The sequence below is a fragment of the Enhydra lutris genome, unplaced genomic scaffold, assembly GCF_002288905.1.
Source record: "Enhydra lutris kenyoni isolate GAN:26980312 unplaced genomic scaffold, ASM228890v2 scaffoldscaffold111, whole genome shotgun sequence".
Lineage (NCBI taxonomy): Eukaryota > Metazoa > Chordata > Mammalia > Carnivora > Mustelidae > Enhydra > Enhydra lutris.
This window is the reverse complement of record NW_019154195.1, coordinates 1,066,451-1,085,504: the sequence shown is the minus strand read 5'-3', so window position 1 is coordinate 1,085,504 and position 19,054 is coordinate 1,066,451. Positions and strand designations below refer to the sequence as shown.

General features: G+C 48.6%; 1 pseudogene; it reads right to left on the bottom strand.

Annotated features, from left to right (window-relative positions):
• Positions 1-17,464: 17,464 nt before the first annotated feature.
• LOC111139600 overlaps positions 17,465-19,054 on the bottom strand; it is a 5,486-nt pseudogene continuing 3,896 nt past the window's right edge.

Below are 19,054 nucleotides of genomic sequence, written 5' to 3'. Positions count from 1 at the left end.
CTGCTTCTCCCTCTCTCTCTGCCCCTGCTCCACCTGCTTGTGCGCTCTCTCGCGCGCGCTCTCTCTCTCTCTCTCTCAAATAAATAATCTTAAAAAATTTATGGGTAGCAGCAAAAGCAGTACTAAGAGGAAAGTTTATAATGATAAGGATCTACATTTAAAAAAAGAAAAATCAGTAAATAACTTTACACCTCAATGAGCTATAAAAATTACAACAAACTAAATTCAAATTTAGCAGGGGGAAGAAAATAATAAAGATGAGAGCAAATATAAACAAAACAGTAGAGAGGAAGAGTAAAACCAGCAAAAAATGACAGTAGGTTTTTTGAAATGGTAAATAAAATCAGAAGTTAATGAGGACATTACAACTGATGTCACAGAAAGAAAAAGGATCACAAGAAAATAGAAGGACCAACTGTTGTCCAAAAGAACTGGATAACCTAGGATAAATTAATCATTTCCTAGGGACCTACAAACTACCAAGACTGTCTCCAAAAGAAAGTCTGAACATATCTGTAACTAACAAGAGGATTCAATCAGTAATCAAAGATCTAAAAATGAAAATCCCAGAACAAGATGGCACAACTGCTGAATTCTTCCAATCATTTAAAAAATGAATAACACCCCTATTCAAACTCTTCCAGAAAACTGAAGCAGAGGGAACACGTCCAAACCCATTTTATGAGGCGAGATTTACTCTGATACCAAAGCCAAGATATGGAAGTAACCCGTGTCCACTGATGGGAAAATGGATAAATAAAGAGGCAACCCATGGAATGGGGGAAGGTATTCACAAATGAAACACTGAAAAAATAAAATTAAATAAAAAAACCCAGATGCGGTACATATATACAATGGAATATTATTTGGCCACAAAAAAAGCAATTTTGCAGGGCGCCTGGGTGGCTCAGTCATTGTCTGCCTTCGGCTCAGGTCATGATCCCAGGGTCCTGGGATTGAGCCCCACATCGGGCTCCGTGCTCAGCAGAAAGCCTGCTTCTCCCTCTCCCACTCCCCCTGCTTGTGTTCCCTCTATGTGAAATAAATAAATAAAATACTTTTGAAAAAGCAATTTCTCCATAAGGAACAACATGGATGAATCTTGAGAGTGCTGTACTGAGTGAAGTAAGTCAAAAACAAAAAGAAATTGTATGAACTCATTTATATGTAGAATTTTAAAACAAAAATGAACTTATACAGAGAACAGATTTAACATATTGGCAGTTGGTAGGTGGGGAGGGGATCAAAAGGTACAAACTTCTAGTTATAATTACATAATGTGACAGAGGTGTTGGCAGTCACATTACAATACGTAAATATATCCAATTAACATGTTGCCCACCTTAGACTTGCATAATGTTACAGGTCAATTATATCTCAAATAAATATATAAAGAAGATCATTGTGTATTTCATGTTAAAAAACTCGTATTCAGAGGAGGAGGGGGAAGATGGCAGAGAAGTAGGAGACCCTGTTTCAACCAGTCCCCTAAGTGAGCAAAATATCTACCAGAACACTCTGAACACCCATGAAATCAGCCTGAGGTATAAGATTATACACTTCTGGATCTCTACGGGGGCAGAAGACACAAGTGGAGAGTAAAGCAGAGTGGGAACACTCAGACTGAGATCAGAGGATAAGCAGAAGGGAGAGGGAGCCACCAGAAGCGACATGTTGGAAAGTCATACCCCAACACAAAAGTGCCCTGTGCTTGGGGACCAGCATTAACTTGGAGTCTGGTTGACAGCACCCAAAAACAGCAAAAGATCTTAAGGGGCAACTGGTGGAATCGGGCACTCAAGGGCGTGGGCCAAAGCCAGTGACCACCCGCACCAGAGAGAGTGCGGCAGAGTCTCCAGATCGCTGAGCTCACGTTTCGGCTGCCTGCACCCCTGTGCAGCCGGGCGCACTCCCACCCGCACCTGGGAGAGTCTGGTGTGGGGCTGGCTGGCACTCTCTAGGACTGTGGCCCCCTGCCACCAGCCGAGGGTCTGGATGCTCCCAGCCCACGCCTGGGAGAACCCAGTGCAACCTCTGGAGGGGATCCCTCTGCAGCAGCCTTGTGCGACCCGTGCGACAGCAGAGTCTGAGTGCACCGTGCACGGGCCTGGTCCCCAGACATCAGTCCCAGCAAAGGCAGCCACCGGAAGCGGGCTCCCCGGACCAGTACCACTCGCGGTTTTAGTGGCACGGGGGTGCAGAGACAAGCGAGCCCCTAGGGTGACACCTGAGATGGTGGCCGGGGGAGCACACTGCCCGTAGGGGCTTGTGTGTTCAGCAGAGTTTGCAGAGGGGGAGTCCGTGTGTTCTGGACCAGCCAGAGGGGAGCAGGCTGAGGCTTCTCTCTGAGGCGGAGGTCCGGGTGCGGACAGTTTGCTCTGACCCTCCAAAAAGCCGTCAAAGAACAAAAACCTCCAGAGAACAAAACCCGAAAAACCGGTTTCCACAGAGCCCAGCCCCTTGATAACCTGCAAGGCGACTCAGCCCAAGATCGACAGGAAAACCACGTGGCAGGCCCCGCCCCAAGAAGACAAGCCAAAAGAACGAGAGGACAACCACCACGGGGTCCCCTTAAAACTGTAAAACCCCAACATCAGGAGAAAACAATATATTAAGCTCCTGGTCTTGCCCTAAAACCTGTATATATCATAGATACAATTTTTTTTTTAAATTCCTTCTCATGATGCTTGCTCTTTTAATTTTTTAAACCTACTTACCATTACGACTAGAGGTTTAATACAACATAGTCCATAATAACCTTTTTTTAAAAAAATTGTTTAAAGACTTTATTTATTTATTTGACAGATAGAGATCACAGTAGGCAGAGAGGCAGGCAGAGAGAGAGAGAGGAGGAGGAGGCAGGCTCCCTGCCGAGCAGAGAGCCCGATGCGGGGCTCGATCCCAGAACCCTGAGATCATGACCTAGAGCCGAAGGCAGAGGCTTAACCCACTGAGCCACCCAGGTGCCCCCATAATAACCTTTTAAAAAAAAGATTTCATTTATCTTTTGACAGAGAGAGACACAGAGAGGGAACATAAGCAAGGGGAGTGGGAGACGGAAAAGCAGGCTTCCTGCTGAACAGGGAGTCCAATGTGGGACTCGATCCCAGGACTCTGGGATCACAACCTGAGCCAAAGGCACCTGCTTAACAACTGAGCCACCCAGTCACCCCCATAATAATCTTTTAACATCAACTTTTTTGTACATATACCTGTGTTTTTCTTTTTCTTCCATATATATATATATATGCATGCTGCAAGGTAATCCTTTTTCCCTAATCAATTTTACCCCTATATATAAACCAGTTTTTGTTTTTTTTTTAAAGATTTTTATTCATCTGACAGACAGATCACAAGTAGGCAGAGAGGCAGGCAGAGAGAGAGAGAGGAGGAGGAGGAGGCAGGCTCCCTGCTGAGCAGAGAGTCCGACGCGAGGCTCGATCCCAGGATCCCAGGATCATGACCTGAGCCGAAGGCAAAGGCTTTAACCACTGAGCCACCCAGGCACCCCTATAAACCAGTTTTAATTTCCCTTTATCTCTGGAAAGTTGAGTCCTTTAACAAAGGTATCGAGATACAACCAGGAAGAACCAAACTAACCTTCCTCGCCCACATCGAGGATTTATAACCACTGTCCCATCTTTTTCTTCTGTCACTGTTTCTGTGTATTTGTTTTTGTCCTGGTATTATATAAGTCTTATGATTTGGGTTCATTTTGGCTGGGTTCTTTCTTTTTCTTGTCATTTACTTTTACCAGTCTTTTTGTCCATTCTTGTTCACATATCTTAAAAATCTTACTTTTGGGGCTCATTCTGGCTGGGTTTTTTCTTTTCTCTCTCCCTCTCCCTCTCTCTCTCTGTTTCTTGCTTTTCCTTTTTTCTTTCTTTTTGGTGGTGACTTCTGATTGCTCCCAAACGTTCCAGGGTGCACCTTGCCTGGATAGTGGTTGATATATTCAGCTATACATTCCCTCAACCACCTCTCACGAATATGACTAGGAGGAGGAACACTCAGCAGAGGAAAAATCCAGAGAATGTGTCCTCTCCATCAGAACTATTGGATATGGACATAAACAGTATGTTGGAAAGGGAATTCAGGGTAACAATTATCCAGGCAATGGCCAGGTTGGAGAAAACCATTAGTGACAGCATGGAATCAATTAGGGCGGAAGTGAGAGCTAACCTGGCAGAAGTTAAAAATGCTATCAATGCGATCCAGTCTAATCTAAATATTCTAACAGCTAGGGTAACTGAAGTAGAAGATAGAATTAGTGATCTAGAGTACAAAATGATAGAGAAAAAGGATCAGAAGGAGGCCTGGAACAAACAGCTTAGAAGCCATGAAAACAGAATTAGGAAAATGAATTATGCCATGAAATGTTCCAATGTCAGAATTATTGGGATCCCTGAGGGGGTGGAGAGAGAGAAGATTAGAAGATACAGTTGAACAAATTCTGGATGAAAATTTTCCTAATCTGGGGAATGGAACAACTGTTCGTGTCCTAGAGTCCTAGAGGCAGAAAGAACACCCACCAAGATCAACAAATCTAGAAAGACCTCAAGACACTTAATTGTGAAACTCACAAATCATAATTTTAGACAAGAGCTTCTGAGGGCATCTGGGGGAAGTTTCCTTACATACAGAGGAAGCTCCATCAGAATAATGTCAGACCTGTCCACAGAGACCTGGCAAGCCAGAAAGGGCTGGCAAGACATATTCAGGTACTAAATAAGAACATGCAGCCAAGAATACTTTATCCAGCAAGGATAACATTTAAAATGGATGGAGAGATAAAGAGCTTCCGAGACTGGCAAGGTTTAAAAGAGTATGTGACCACCAAGCCGGCACTACAGGAAATATTAAGGGGGGTTCTATAAAAGAAGAAAGAACCCAAGAGTGACATAGGACAGAAATTCACAGAGACAATCTATAGAAACAAGGACTTCACAGGTAACATGATGACAATAAAAACTTATCTTTCAATAATCAATCTCAACGTGAATGGCCTAAATGCGCCCATAAAATGGCACAGGGTTGCAGATTGGATAAAATGACAGGGCCTGGGGTGCCTGGGTGGCTCAGTGGGTTAAGCCTCTGTCTTCGGCACAGGTCATGATCTCAGGGTCCTGGGATCGAGTCCCACATGGGGCTCTCTGCTTAGCGGGGAGCCTGCTTCCCCCTCTCTCTCTGCCTGCCTTTCTGACTACTTGGGATCTCTGTAAAATAAATAAATTTTTAAAAATCTTTTAAAAATGACAGGGCCTAAACAAACAAACAAACAAACAAAAACACAACAAAAAATGACAGGGCCCATCCATATACTATCTACAAGAGACCTATTTGGAATGTAAAGATACATCCAGACTGAAAGTGAAGGGATGGGGAAGCATCTTTCATGTCAAAGGGCCTTAAAAGAAAGCTGGGGTAGCAATTCTCTTATCAGACAAATTAGATTTTAAACTAAAGACTGTAGTCAGAGATACAGAAGGACCCTACATCATTCTTAAAGGGTCTATCCACCAAGAAGATCTAATAATTGTAAATACTTATGCCCCGAATATGGGAGCAGCCAACTACATAAGCCAAGTGTTAAGCAAAATAAAAAGTCATATTGATATGAATACATTAATACTAGGAGATCTTAACACGCCACTCTCAGTAATAGATAATCCAAGCAGAAAATCAATAAAGGAACAAGAGCTTTGAACAACACATTGGACCTGATGGACCTCATAGATACATACAGAACATTCCACCTAAAACAACAGAATACTCATTCTTCTCGAGCGCATATGGAACTCTCTCCAGAATGGATCATATACTGGGTCACAAATGAGGGCTTAACTGATACCAAAAGATTGAGATTATTCCCTGCATATTCTCAGACCACAATGTTATGAAACTGGAGCTCAACCACAAGAAAAAGTTTGGAAGGAATTCAAACACCTGGAAGCTAAAGACCACTCTGCTTAAGAATGTTTAATCAACCAGGAAATCAAAGAACTTAAACAATTCATGGAAATGAATGAGAATGAAGACACATTGGTCCAAAACCTACGGGATATGGCAAAGGTGGTCCTAAGGGGGAAATACATACCCATCCAAGCCGCACTCAAAAAAAAAAAAAATGAAAAATCCAGGGGCGCCTGGGTGGCTCAATGGGTTAAGCCTCTGCTATCAGCTCAGGTCATGATCCCAGAGTCCTGGGATCAAGCCCCACATGGGGCTCTCTGCTCAGCAGGGAGCCTGCTTCCCCCTCTCTCTCTGCCTGCCTCTCTGCCTACTTGTGATCTCTATCAAATAAATAAAATCTTTAAAAAAATGGAAAAATCCAGATACACCAGCTCTCTTTACATCTTAAAGAAATGGAAAATCAACAGTAAATTAAGACAAGCCCATGCATGAGAAGGGAAATAATCAAGATTAGAGATCAATGAGATAGAAACTAGAGATACAGCAGGACACATCAATGAAACTAGAAGCTGGTTCTTTGAAAGAATCAATAAGATCGATATACCATTGGCCAAAATAATCCAAAAGAAAAGAGAGAAGACCCAAATTAATAAAATTATGAATGAAAGGAGAGAGATCAAGACTAACACCAAGGAAATGTAAACAATCATCAGAAATTATTATCAACAGTTATATGCCAATAAGTTAAGCGACCTAGAAGAAATGAATACATTCCTGGAAACCCAATAACTGCCAAGATTGAATCAGGAATAAATTGACAACCTGAATAGACCAGTATCTAGTAAGGAGATTGAAGCAGTGATCAAAAACCTCCCAAAAAACAATTTGAGAGGCACAATGGTGGGTCTGGGAGGTAGGGAAGGAAAAAAATGAAACAAGATGGGATCAGGAGGGAAACAAACTATAAGAGACTCTTAATCTCACAAAACAAACTGAGGGTTTCTGGGGGTAGGGTGGTAGGGAGAGGGTGGTTGCGTTATGGACATTGGGGAGGGTATGTGCTATGGGTGAGTGCTGTTGAAGTGTGTAAGCCTGACGATTCACAGACCTGTATCCCTGGGGATAATAATACATTATATGTTAATTTAAAATTTTATAAAAAAAAGAAAACAGGACATATATAATTAAATAATTATAATTACACAATTAAATGAAACTAAACTAAAAAAAAAAAAAAACCTCCCCTAAAACAAGAGCCCAGGATCTGACGGATTCCTGGGGAATTCTACCAAACATTCAAAGAAGGAATAATACTTACTCTCCTGAAGCTGTTTCAAAAAACAGAAACAGAAGGAAAACTTCCAGTCTCATTCTATGAAGCCAGCATTGCCCTGATCCCCAAACCAGGCAAAGACCCCATCAAAAAGGAGAATTTCAGATCAATATCCCTGATGAATACGGATGCCAAGATTCTCAACAAGATGCTAGCTAATAGAATCCAACAGTACATTAAGAAGATTATCCACCATGACCAGGTGGGATTTATCCCTGGGTTGCAAGGATGGTTCAACATTCGCAAATCAATCAATGTGATAGAACAAATCAGTAAGAGAAGAGAGAAGAACCACATAGTCCTCTCAATTGATACAGAAAAAGCATTTGACAAAATCCAGCATCTGTTCCTGATTAAAACGCTTCAAAGTATATGAATAGAGGGAACATTCCTCAACTTCATAAAATCTACCTATGAAAAACCCACAGGGAATATCATTCTCAATAGGAAAAAACTGAGTGCCTTCCCTTTGAGATCAGGAACACGACAAGGATGCCCACTCGTGCCACTGTTACTCAACACAGTACTGGAAGTCCTAATAACAGTAATCAGACAGCAAAAAGAAATAAAAGGTATTCAAATTGGCAATGAAGAAGTCAAACTCTCTCTCTTTGCAGATGACATGATACTTTATGTGGAAAACCCAAAAGACTCCACCCCCAAACTACTAGAACTCATACAGCAATTCAGTAATGTGGCAGGATACAAAGTCTATGTACATAAATCAGTTGCTTTCTTATTCACTAACAATGAAAACAGAGAAAGGGAAATTAGATAATTGATTCCATTTACTATAGCACCAAGAACCATAAGATACCTGGGAATAAACCTAATCAAAGAGGTAAAGGATCTGTACTCGAAGAACTACAGAACACTCATGAAAGAAATTGAAGAAGACACAGAAAGATGGAAAAGCATCCCCTGCTCATGGATTGGAAGAATAAACATTGTTAAAATGTCTATACTGCCTAGAGCAATCTATACTTTCAATGTCATCCTGATCAAAATTCCACCGGCATTTTTCAGAGCTGGAACAAACAATCCTAAAATTTGTATGGAATCAGAAGAGACCCCGAATTGCTAAGGAAATGTTGAAAAAGAAAAACAAAGCTGGAGGCATCACATTGCCTGATTTCAAGCTTTACTACAAAGCTGTGATCACCAAAACAGCATGGCACTGGCACAAAAACAGACACATACACCAGTGGAACAGAATAGAGAGCCCAGATATGGACCCTCAACTCTATGGTCAACTAATCTTCGACAAAGCAGGAAAAAATATACAGTGGGAAAAGACAGTCTCTTCAATAAATGGTGCTGGGAAAATTGGACAGCTATGTGTAGAAGAATGAATTGCATTCACGTGTAGAAGAATGCATTGAAATGATAAAATATCTCAGTGTGAGGCAGGAGTCTATCAAAATCCTAGAGGAGAACATAGGCAGTAACCTCTTCGACACTGGCCACAGCAAGTTCTTTCAAGACACATTTCCAAAGAAGGGCCATCTGTACTCCAATGTTCATAGCAGCAATGTCCATAATAGCCAAACTATGGAAGGAGTCAAGATGCCCTTCAACAGATGAATGGATAAAGAAGATGTGGTTCATATACAATGGAATACTACTCAGCCATCAGAGTAAGCATCAGAAAGGATGAATACTCAACATTTGCATCAACATGGAGGGAGCTGGAGGATACTGGGCTGAGTGAAAGAAGTCAGAGAAACACAATTATATGGTTTCACTCACATGTGGAATATAGGGAACAGGGCAGAGGATCATAGGGGAAGGAGGGAAAACCATGAGAGAACTAGAGGACACAAACTGAGGGTTGCTGGAGGGGGGGTGGGGGATGGCGTAACTGGGTGACGGACATTAAGGAGAGCGTGCAGTTTGATGAGCGCCGGTGTTATACACAACTGATAAATTACTGACCACTACCTCTGAAACTAATGGTGTACTTTATGTTGGCTAATTGAATTTAAATTTTAAAAATTTCCATAAGACAGTAAACAACAAATGTTGGACAGGCTGTGGAGAAAGGGGAACTCTGGACCCTATGATCCTGCAATTGCACTACTGGGTATTTACCCCAAAGATACAGATGTAGTGAAAAGAAGGGCCGTCTGTACCCCAGTGTTCATAGCAGCAATGGCCACGGTTGCCAAACTGTGGAAAGAGCCAAGATGCCCTTCAACAGACAAATGGATAAGAAAATGTGGTCCATATATACAATAGGGTATTATGCCTCCATCAGAAAGGACAAATACCCAACTTTTGTATCAACATGGACAGGACTGGAGGGGATTATGCTGAGTGAAATAAGTCAAGCAGAGAGAGTCAATTATCATATGGTTTCACTTACTTGTGGAGCATAAGGAATAACACGGAGGACATTGGGTGAAGGAGAGGAGAAGTGATTGGGAGGAATCGGAGCGGGAGATGAACCATGAGAGACTGTGGACTCTAAGAAACAAACTGAGGGTTTTGGAGGGGAGGGAGTGATGGGTATTGTGGAGGGCACAGATTGTATGGAGTACTGGGTGTGGTGCATAAACAATGAATCTTGGAACACTGAAAAAATAAAATAAAATTTATATATTGGTATTCGGTGAATGATTACTGAACAGTATAATCATGGCTATTGTTGAAGCTGACTTCTATAAATTAAGGTTCTTAATGGTCATTTTCAACATTGAACAGCAGAAATTAGGAGCTGGAGAATCCCCGAGGAGCAGCAGTAAGGGACAAATAACAGGAAAACATGAAACCAGACACGAGAAGTATGTGTCACCCACAGAGAAGAGCCTATTAGAGTGAGGACAGGAAAAGCGAGAATGGAACAACACATGTGGTCACCAGCATCGGGACACTGGGGGCGGCTCTGGTCTCCAGGGGATCCCGCGGTAACCACTGGGGGCGTGAATACACCCCACTGTCTGGGGGTGCCAGTGCAGGAACAGCACCGCGGAGCCGCTGGGTCAGACCACGAGGCCAACAAACATGGCCTCAGAGATGGACCAAGAAGACAAGACCTGTATTACGACCGACAGATGAGCAAACCCATTTGCCTTGGGTGTGGCTGTACGTGTCCTGAAGACCAGTAGCTTTCGCAGGAACATGGATCCTAATGAAGACCCTGGAGAGACAGCAGATGGACAGGAAGGACCAGTGACCTTGGGGGCTCCTCCTCTGAGCATCCTCCCCGCTGTCCTGGGGAGGAGAAGGACCCACGGAAAGGTGCTCAGGACACCGGCGGAGCACAAGGCTGCAAGTCACTTGATGGCTATTAGGGACAAGTGCACACCCAAGAGTGGGCAGGGGTTGCTCAAAGACCAGAGCCGCCATTGCGAGTGGAATCTCAGCGGAGAGAACCTAGAGACTGGCGACAGCCGTGGGGGCGAGAATTGTGTTGAAGAGCCTCTGCTCGTGTCCATGCAGGACTGGAGGGACGTTCTGGGACAGGAGGACACTGGCAAAAGACCCGACCCCAATCGTTAACAAAAGACGGTTTTCAGAGCCTCTTCCCCTGTGGTTCTCAGGGCTTTGTTCTGATAAGGCACGGGGAGCGGGAGCGAGTCAGAGCGGCCTGGAGGGAAGGGGAGGCTGTCCAGGCCTCAGGAGGACTCGTGTTCGTTCTAGGACCTCATAAAGGGATTCTGGGCCTTTCTTCTGAAAGGGAGACACAGTCCTATTCCACAGGAGGCTCGACCTGGAGAACATGTCACGGACACCGATCTCATATTATTTCTTTGTATTTCTATTTCCTTTCATGTTCTGACTCCCCATCGGAATACAGAGTCCGTGAACTCAGAAGCATGCCTTTCTCCGTCCAAAATGCGGCTGACGCATATGCGTATGAGATAAACACGTGCTTCGTGAGTGAGTATGTGGGAGGAGACAACGAGAAAACAGTGAACCAGCTTTACGATTCATGGCCGTCCTGTCTGCCGTTATGATGCATTAATAAAGTTAATGGAAATGCAAAAATACACAAATTTAAGATTGACTAAAATTGCAAGAGAAGGGCGCCTGGGTGGCTCAGTGGGTTAAAGCCTCTGCCTTCGGCTCAGGTCATGGTCTCAGGGTCCTGGGATTGAGCCCTGCATCAGGCTCTCTGCTTGGTGGGGAGCCTGCTTCCCCCTCTTTCTGTCTGCCTCTCTGCCTACGTGGTCTCTGTCTGCCAAAGAAATAAATAAAATCTTAAAAATAAATAAGTAAGTAAAATCGCAAGAGAATACATATTCAACTTCTTTTCTTTGAATTATGAACATTTCTATTTATTATTAGCACGTATATATACTGGAAGTGGATATCCTGTTGTTATGTCACAGGGGAAGGCTGATTTCCAAACCCCTACCTCTGGCTGCAAGTTCTCGTCCTATACATTTAACTGCATACACTTTACCTCCTTACATCCCACAGGCGTTTCCGACTCATTATACCTGAACTGAATCCACCTTGCATTACCCTCCTTCTGCGGGACCGATACTACGTCCCCAAACCTGATCCTCCATATGCAATCTGTCTTGTAAATGGTGTCACCATCTACTCATTTCTGCCGGATAATTATCCTTGATTAACCCATTATCTCTCACAGCACTGATCGCTATTTTTAAGTCAGTTTGCTTCAATTATTGCAATACCTCTGATCTACTACCTTGCCTCTAATATTTCTGCATTTGCGGACTCAGTATTGTATGTTTAGAGCGACAGTACACAAAGTGCTTTCCAAAAAATCAGTAGCCATTTGGATACACAACTTCTCCCTACAATGTCTTCAGATATTCTATTCAGTACAGAAAATATCCCCACTGGCTGAAGAATTCTAGTTATTAATAATTCCACAAATTGTAGCATGGTGAGAAGTTTCTAGAGAGCTTTAATCAAAGTGGTCTCCCACTCACCTCAGTCCACACGGAAAGGTAATCACTACTCAAAGCAGCCAATCCTGATGGGTATCAAAGAGGGCCCTTCTGGTGATGAGCCCTGGGTGTCGTAGGTGAGTGATCACTGAATTCTACTCCCGAAACCAATGTCACACTGTATGTTGACCAAAATTTAAAAAAAAAACCCAAGTTGTACACTTTCACTATACACAGTTTCATTAGTCAATTATGCCTCAATAATGCTCGTTAAACCCTCCTATCATTAAATCATTGCAGATGGCTTTACATCTCTTTGAGATTTTGAGTTCCTACATTTTGTCTGACTCTTTGATTCTCATTTATAAAATCCAGAACCAACTAAGCTGGGTACCTGAGCTCAAAAATGACCACAGCCCATTTGGGGGATGCGTTAGAGTAAAGGCTGGTCTGAGCACTTATGAGTGAAAACGAAGGTTTTGTGACATCCAAGAGAAAGACAGACTTGTTCTGATAAGAGACACGAAGTCTTCCAAAGGCAATAATCCTAATTGTTACTGTAGGATTGAGAAACCACTGTCAGAAAGGAAAAGTAAATGATACCGAGAAAAACATCTCTGAGTTACTAACTTTCTTGCTTTTTGGGAAAACTGGGTCCGTGTTAGGGGACTGTTCTGTGGACAAGACAGGAAACACGTAGTGAGTAGCTTGTGACCATCAGCTGGACTCACCCAGTATGGGTCTTATTTCTTATTCCCCGGTCCTCGGTGATAACTAATGGTGCTGGGACATTAGGACACACCCTGGAGCTCCAAGAACCTGTTCCCGGGTCTGTGATACGGGAAGGACAGTGGAACCTTGGGTCAGAGGCTTCATCCTTGAGCGGACGAGGTTACGAGGCTTCCGTCCTCCGCGTCTGAAAGCTCCTACTGTGTTACAATGACCCACTTAGGAGCTCGGTCCCACCTGGGGAGCGTCAGCCCTGTGCACCTGTTTGCTCACTGGAAGGAAGGTTTGCATTAATATGGAACACCACCGGTAAGCCTCCCGTGGACGCACAAGGTGGATTTCATGTCAGTTACTGAGCACAATTTCCCACTAAGCGGTGGGAGGAGTTATTTTTGTGGTAGGCGCTGTTTCCTTCTTGGGTTACCTGCCATACCAGGGATACAAGGGTAGAACACCCACACTGAAATGGGAACAACAGCCTCTCTACAGCCCAACACTCACACCGTTTTGTGTGACTTGACACGAAGCAGGGTTCATCTTACTAACATTTTCTCTCTCCACTTGCTGCACCAAGTTAAACAAAGACGGAAGGGCCCTTTTCTACTTATTTACAGTAGGAGCCACAGCCCCGCTTTCAACGCGGGACAATCAGGAGACAGAATCAGGAAGGAAGCACTGCCCCAAAGTGCGCGGCTGGCCGCCTTGCCCCACAGACGTCCGACCACCTGCCCACCAGCGGCGGGTCCACCGGCTTCGCCGCACACAGTACCCACCAGGAAGCATCACAGGTTGGGTCCCCGAACACGTCTAACAGATCTACAAGGCCTGACCTCATACCGAGCAGCTTTTCTGACCACAATGTCGTGAAACGTGTCACAGCAGGAAATCCGCAACGCGGGCAGACTCAGCAACACAGTCGCGAGCACCCCCGGGGCAGAAAGAAATCAAAGGGAAACCAGGGAATAGTCTGAGACCAGCGCAAGCGGGAACGCAACACGGTAAACCACGGATCCAGCGAAAACGGTCCGGGAGGAACCTGCGCAGCCACAAACGCCTACCTTGGGAAGAAGCAAAGATGTCGCGGCCGGTGGCTCCGTCGGCGGGCGCACGGCGCTCGGTCTTGGGCTTTAAGTTCGAGCGCCACGTTGGGTGTAAAACCACCTCACTCTGTACCTCGAGGAAATAAAAAAAAGAGCGAACTAAGCCCAAAGTACTCGGAGGGACGGAAATCGCAAATTCAAAGCAGAAATAGTAAAACGGAAACCGGAAAAACGAGAAAAAGCGTGGACGCGACCCCGAGCCGCGGGCAGGACCCGAGGGGGACGTTGGGGTCCCGCAGCCGCCGGCACTTCGCACTGCTCTCCCGGCCTCGCTGGGTCTCCTCCGGCGGCGGCCGAAGTCACTTCCCAGAAGGAGCCCGAGGCCTGTTTCCGCTCCCGCACCCGACGCAGCTTCGCCCCCTCCGCCGGGAAGCCCTCCTCCCACCGCCGCGCGTCCCGCACCTGCTCAGGCTCCCGCCTGCCCGCACCTGCTCACACACCTGCCCGCCATCCTCGTCCCCACACCCCTGTTTGTCCTCCGCCCCGGTCCGCTCCTCCCCTCCCCGGAGCTGGGCGAGGGGTCGCCTCCTGACCCGCGGGTGGACTCCCCCGCCACAGGGCTGACGCCGGGAGCGAACCCCGCGTCCTGCGGCCCCGCGTCACCCCCAGCAGCCGCAGGCAGGGACCCAGCAGGCTGGCGCTGGTCCGTCCGGATTAGAGGGACCCGCAGATGCCCTGCCCTCCGGGGCGCTGGGTTTTACTGGGCCGCGTGAGCCCCACGGAGGCTTCCTTACCCCCAACATCTGCCTGAGCCTCCCGCCCCGCACGGCCTCCTGTGGCCCCTGCGGCAGCCCCTCGCTGCGGCCTCACGCCCGCGTCCGCCCAGCCGGGCCGAGACGCGGGGCTCGGAGGGAGGCGGGGGCGCGCGTCCCGCCCCGTCCGCGCAGGTGCACGAGCGCACGCCCGTTCCTGCCCCCGGGTTCGCCCCGAGCAGGAGGAAGCCCCCGCCCTGCGGTCCCCGCTCCGGAGCTGCGTGCGGGGAAGCGCCGGCCCGACGAGCCGCGGTTGCAGGGACGGGGCTCCCGGCCCGACCTCCCCGGGTCGCGCTGACCCTCCGCGGGGAGCGCGTGGGCCGCTCGGGGAGGAGCCAGTTTCGTCCCGGGAGCAAATCGCCTCATCGTCCGCAGGTGCGGCGGGTCAGCCGCGGGCGGTTCTGGCGGAGGCGGGGAGGGGTGTGGCGGGGCAGCAGCGGGCGGTTCCCGGGGGGGGGGGGGGGGGCGGGGGGGGGGGGGGGGGGGGAGCCGGCCGCGCCCCCCAGCCCCGGGGACCAGCTCGGAATCGCAGCTGGGGTCCGGCGTCGAGGGGACACGGAAGGCGCACAGGGAGTCGCGGGGAGCGCGATGGCCACGTGACCCCGGGCCGCTCCCGCGCCTGCGGCCTCTCGAGTGGACGGAATCTCCGGCGGGGGGGCGTCTCGGTGGGTCGCGGCCCGGGGTCCGCGGGCGCCCTGCCGAGGGAGGAGTCGGCTTCTCACTCCCTCCACAACGCACCCCTGCTCTCCTCAAACAAACTAATAAAACCTTTAAAAAGAGCGGAAGACGTGACCCCGGGGGCGCCGGGGCGGCTCACTCAGCTCAGGTCCCGACCTCCTTCCGGCCGCGGGGTCGAACCGCCGCCCCTGCCCCACGGCGGGCTCCGCGCTCAGCAGGGAGCCCGCGTCACCTCCCCTCCCGCCCCCTCCCCGCGCCCTCGCTCAGCCTCCCGAGCTCTCCCGAGAGCTGTGACCGCCGCGCTCCCCGCGGCCGCACCCGGTGCCCGTCGGCCCCTCCTCTCTCCCGACCTTGGGACGCGCGAGGGCTCGCCCTTCCCCCTCCCGGGGCCGCCCCGAGCGCACGGACTTGGGACGGTGACCGACGCTGCGCGGACCCGCAGGGGACCCGTGCCCGAGCCCGGGTCGCAGCTCGTCGCACACCGGAAGGTCCGGAGGGCAGAGGCGGGGTCCGCGCACCCGGCGGCGGCCGGAGACCGGCCTCGGACGGAAGCTGCCTTCGCCGTTCAAGTTCCCACCGACCCGCCCGGGGTGGCCGCCTCCTCCGGGGTCCCTTCCCGCCTCCGTGCGTGGGGCCAGCCTCCAGCCCCCGCAGGAAAGCGCCCCGGAGCACTCCCGGTGCGGGATTTCCAGGGCGGCCTGCTCCTCGGTGTTTCCTCACCTTTTCCAAAGAGTGACCATCCCCCCGGGGCAGGACGCTGGTCTTCCTAGACGTTAAATTCCATGCTTCCTGCCATTTACGGCCCGAGCTCTTTTTAGTCGGAAAATACCCCATTTCGAAAGCATCTTTCCCAGCCCAAATGCAGGTATCCCTAATCCCCACACGACCCCAAACAAGACGATAATTTCCCTTCCCAGTCCCCATTCTGCACCTCTTGGGGTGTGACCAGACTCCCCTCTTGATTCGGGTCACTTGCGCGGGTCACGCATTCCCGGGCCTGCACCCGGGGCTGAGGGCAAAGCCATGCAGGAGACAGAACGTGCCCACAAGGGAACTCAGACGGCCAGCGCCCGCCACCCACCAGAGTCTCTGCACGCCCACAGTGCCCCCCACCCCTGGCACGACCATACACTCCGCATGAGTTTCCAACCGTCTTTTCACCAAGAAACTGCTCCTTGCTATCTTTTGTTTACTGTTGACTCCCCCCTACTTTCAGGGCTAATTCTGTAACGCTGTTCTTCACCCACAATGTTTTATTTCAGTTTGAACACTTGCGACTTCAAAGAACACTGTTCAGCATTTGCTCATTAAAATACAAATTTCAGGGGCGCCCAGGTGTCTCAGTCAGTGAAACGTCTGCCTTTGGCTCAGGTCATGATCACAGGGTCCTGGGATCGAGTACCACATCGGGCTCCTTGCCCCAGTTTCTGTATTTCAGTGACAGACTAGAAAATCCGAGTGGCAAGTTTACAGATGGCAGCTGCCAGCCCTCCTTGATAGCACTTCAGTTACCCAATCGATGAACTTCACAGAGGGTCAACCATGTAAAGAAAACCCACAAGGTATAAAGGCAAATCAAACCACTGGGCAACAGTGATTTTCCGTGTCATTCTACCGCACATTAGAGAAATAGGAATGAAATGCAGTAACAAGGTAGGCAGAAAACACCTCTGCATCTGCCAGGTTTCTTACCTGCATCGGTGAAACGAAGCGTCCGTCCTCCCTGGGGAGTATTTACCCGTGTCAGTGCTGGATTCCGTGCCAAGTGCCAGGTCTTCAGTGCGCCCAAGCCGAGATAAAATTTGCAGAAACACTTTGAATATTGCCGAAGAAAGGAGCCGCGTCTCAGCTGCTGCTCTGGTCAAGGGGGAAGACAGATTTCCTGAACAGTTTTTGTATGTCTGTTTCAAGGTCATCATTTGAGAGTTGACTTTGAAGTCCCCCAGGGGCAGCCCCGGTATCAGATTTACCCTCTAGGATCACCATGCAGGTTGTATAAAACGCCGGTGCCGAGGAGATGGTCCCTGGTACAGCGAGCACAGTGGTTAGCAGAGCTGACTTTCTTCCACACAGTTACAGGTGATTTCTAACAGCTCAAGGGCGGGGCCTAGGAGCCCCAGGGCTGGGAAGGATCAGCAGGAGGGGGCTAAAAGTGGGGAAACCGCCAAAATACTAGACTAGAGGTCCTTATCAACCACAGAAGGAAAGCTAAAAAGGCAGTGACATTAAAAAAACAACAACAATGAGGGCACGGATTGCACGGACCACTGGGTGTGGTGCATAAACAATCTTGGAACACTGAAAAAATAAAATTTAAAAAAAAAAATGGTACTCAGCTCGTAAAAGCTGACAAAGGTGTCCACCGGCAACAGGAAGGCAGGGCAGCTCTGGTGTCCGGGGACATTTGTGGGTGCTGTCGGGGGCATGAATCCACCGCACTCTCTGGGTGCCTGTGCAGGGACAGACCAGGAGGCCGATACACATGGCGTCAGAGACAAGCGACAGGATGGCCGAGCGTGCACAGGGACTTGAGGATGAGCGGGACCCCTTCCCTTGAGTGTCGGCCCTGTTTCCCCGTGGTGCGCACCCGTGACTTTCATGGGAACACAGCTATTCATAAAGACACTGAACATCCAGTAGATGCCACGGCCACGACCAGTGACCTTGGGGGCTTGTCCTCTGGGCGTCGTGCACACTACCCTCCCGGGGATGAGTGTGAAGAACAGATAGGTGTTCAGGATGCAGGTGGAGCCCGTTGTGGGGCTGCGAGCCACGCTGTGTGTATGATATACAAATTTACACGCGAGACCAGACAGGCGCTTCCGCAGAACTGCAGCCACCAACTTGTAGGGAATCCTGGCAGAGAGAAAACCAAGAGACTGGCCACAGCCATGTGGGTGAGAATCGTGTGGGAAGGCCTCTGCCTGCGTCCATGCAAGACTGGAGAGAAGTTACGGAAGAAGAGGGTGACAGTGGCCCAAGCCCCAACGCCCACCTGGAAAAACAAGATGGTTTTCAGAGTCTCTTCCCCTGTGGTTCTTAGGACATTGCTCTGCAAAGACACGGTGAGCGCTTCAGAGTGGCCTGGAGTGCAGAGTGGGCTGTTGGTGCCTCCTAGGTCTTTTCCCAGTTCTGGGACCTCCTAGGGATCCTGGGCCTTTTCTTCTTCTGAAAAGGGAGACACCGTCATATTCCACAGGAGACCTGACCTGGAGAACATGCCACAGACAACAATTCCACAATTTTACATTATTACTTTGTACTTCTGCTTACTTTTTTTAAATTTTATTTTAGTTAAATTCGATTAATTAACATGGAGTGTATCATTAGTTTCGGAAGTAGGGGTCAGTGATTCATCAGCTGCATAGAACACCCAGTGCTCATCGCATCCGGTGCGGTCCTTGATGCCCATCCCCCGATTACCCCCTCCCCCCCCCCCCCCCCCCCCCCCCCCCTCAGTTTGTCTCCTGGATCTAAGAGTCTCTCGTGGTTGGTATTTACTATCACATTCCGACTCTTGACCAGAATGTGAACTAACGTGAACTTAAGAACCGTGCTTGTCGGGGCGCCTGGGTGGCTCAGTGGGTTAAAGCCTCTGCCTTCGGCTCAGGTCATGATCCCAGGGTCCTGGGACTGAGCCCCACATCAGGCTCCCTGCTTAGGAGCCTGCTTCCCCCCCCCCCC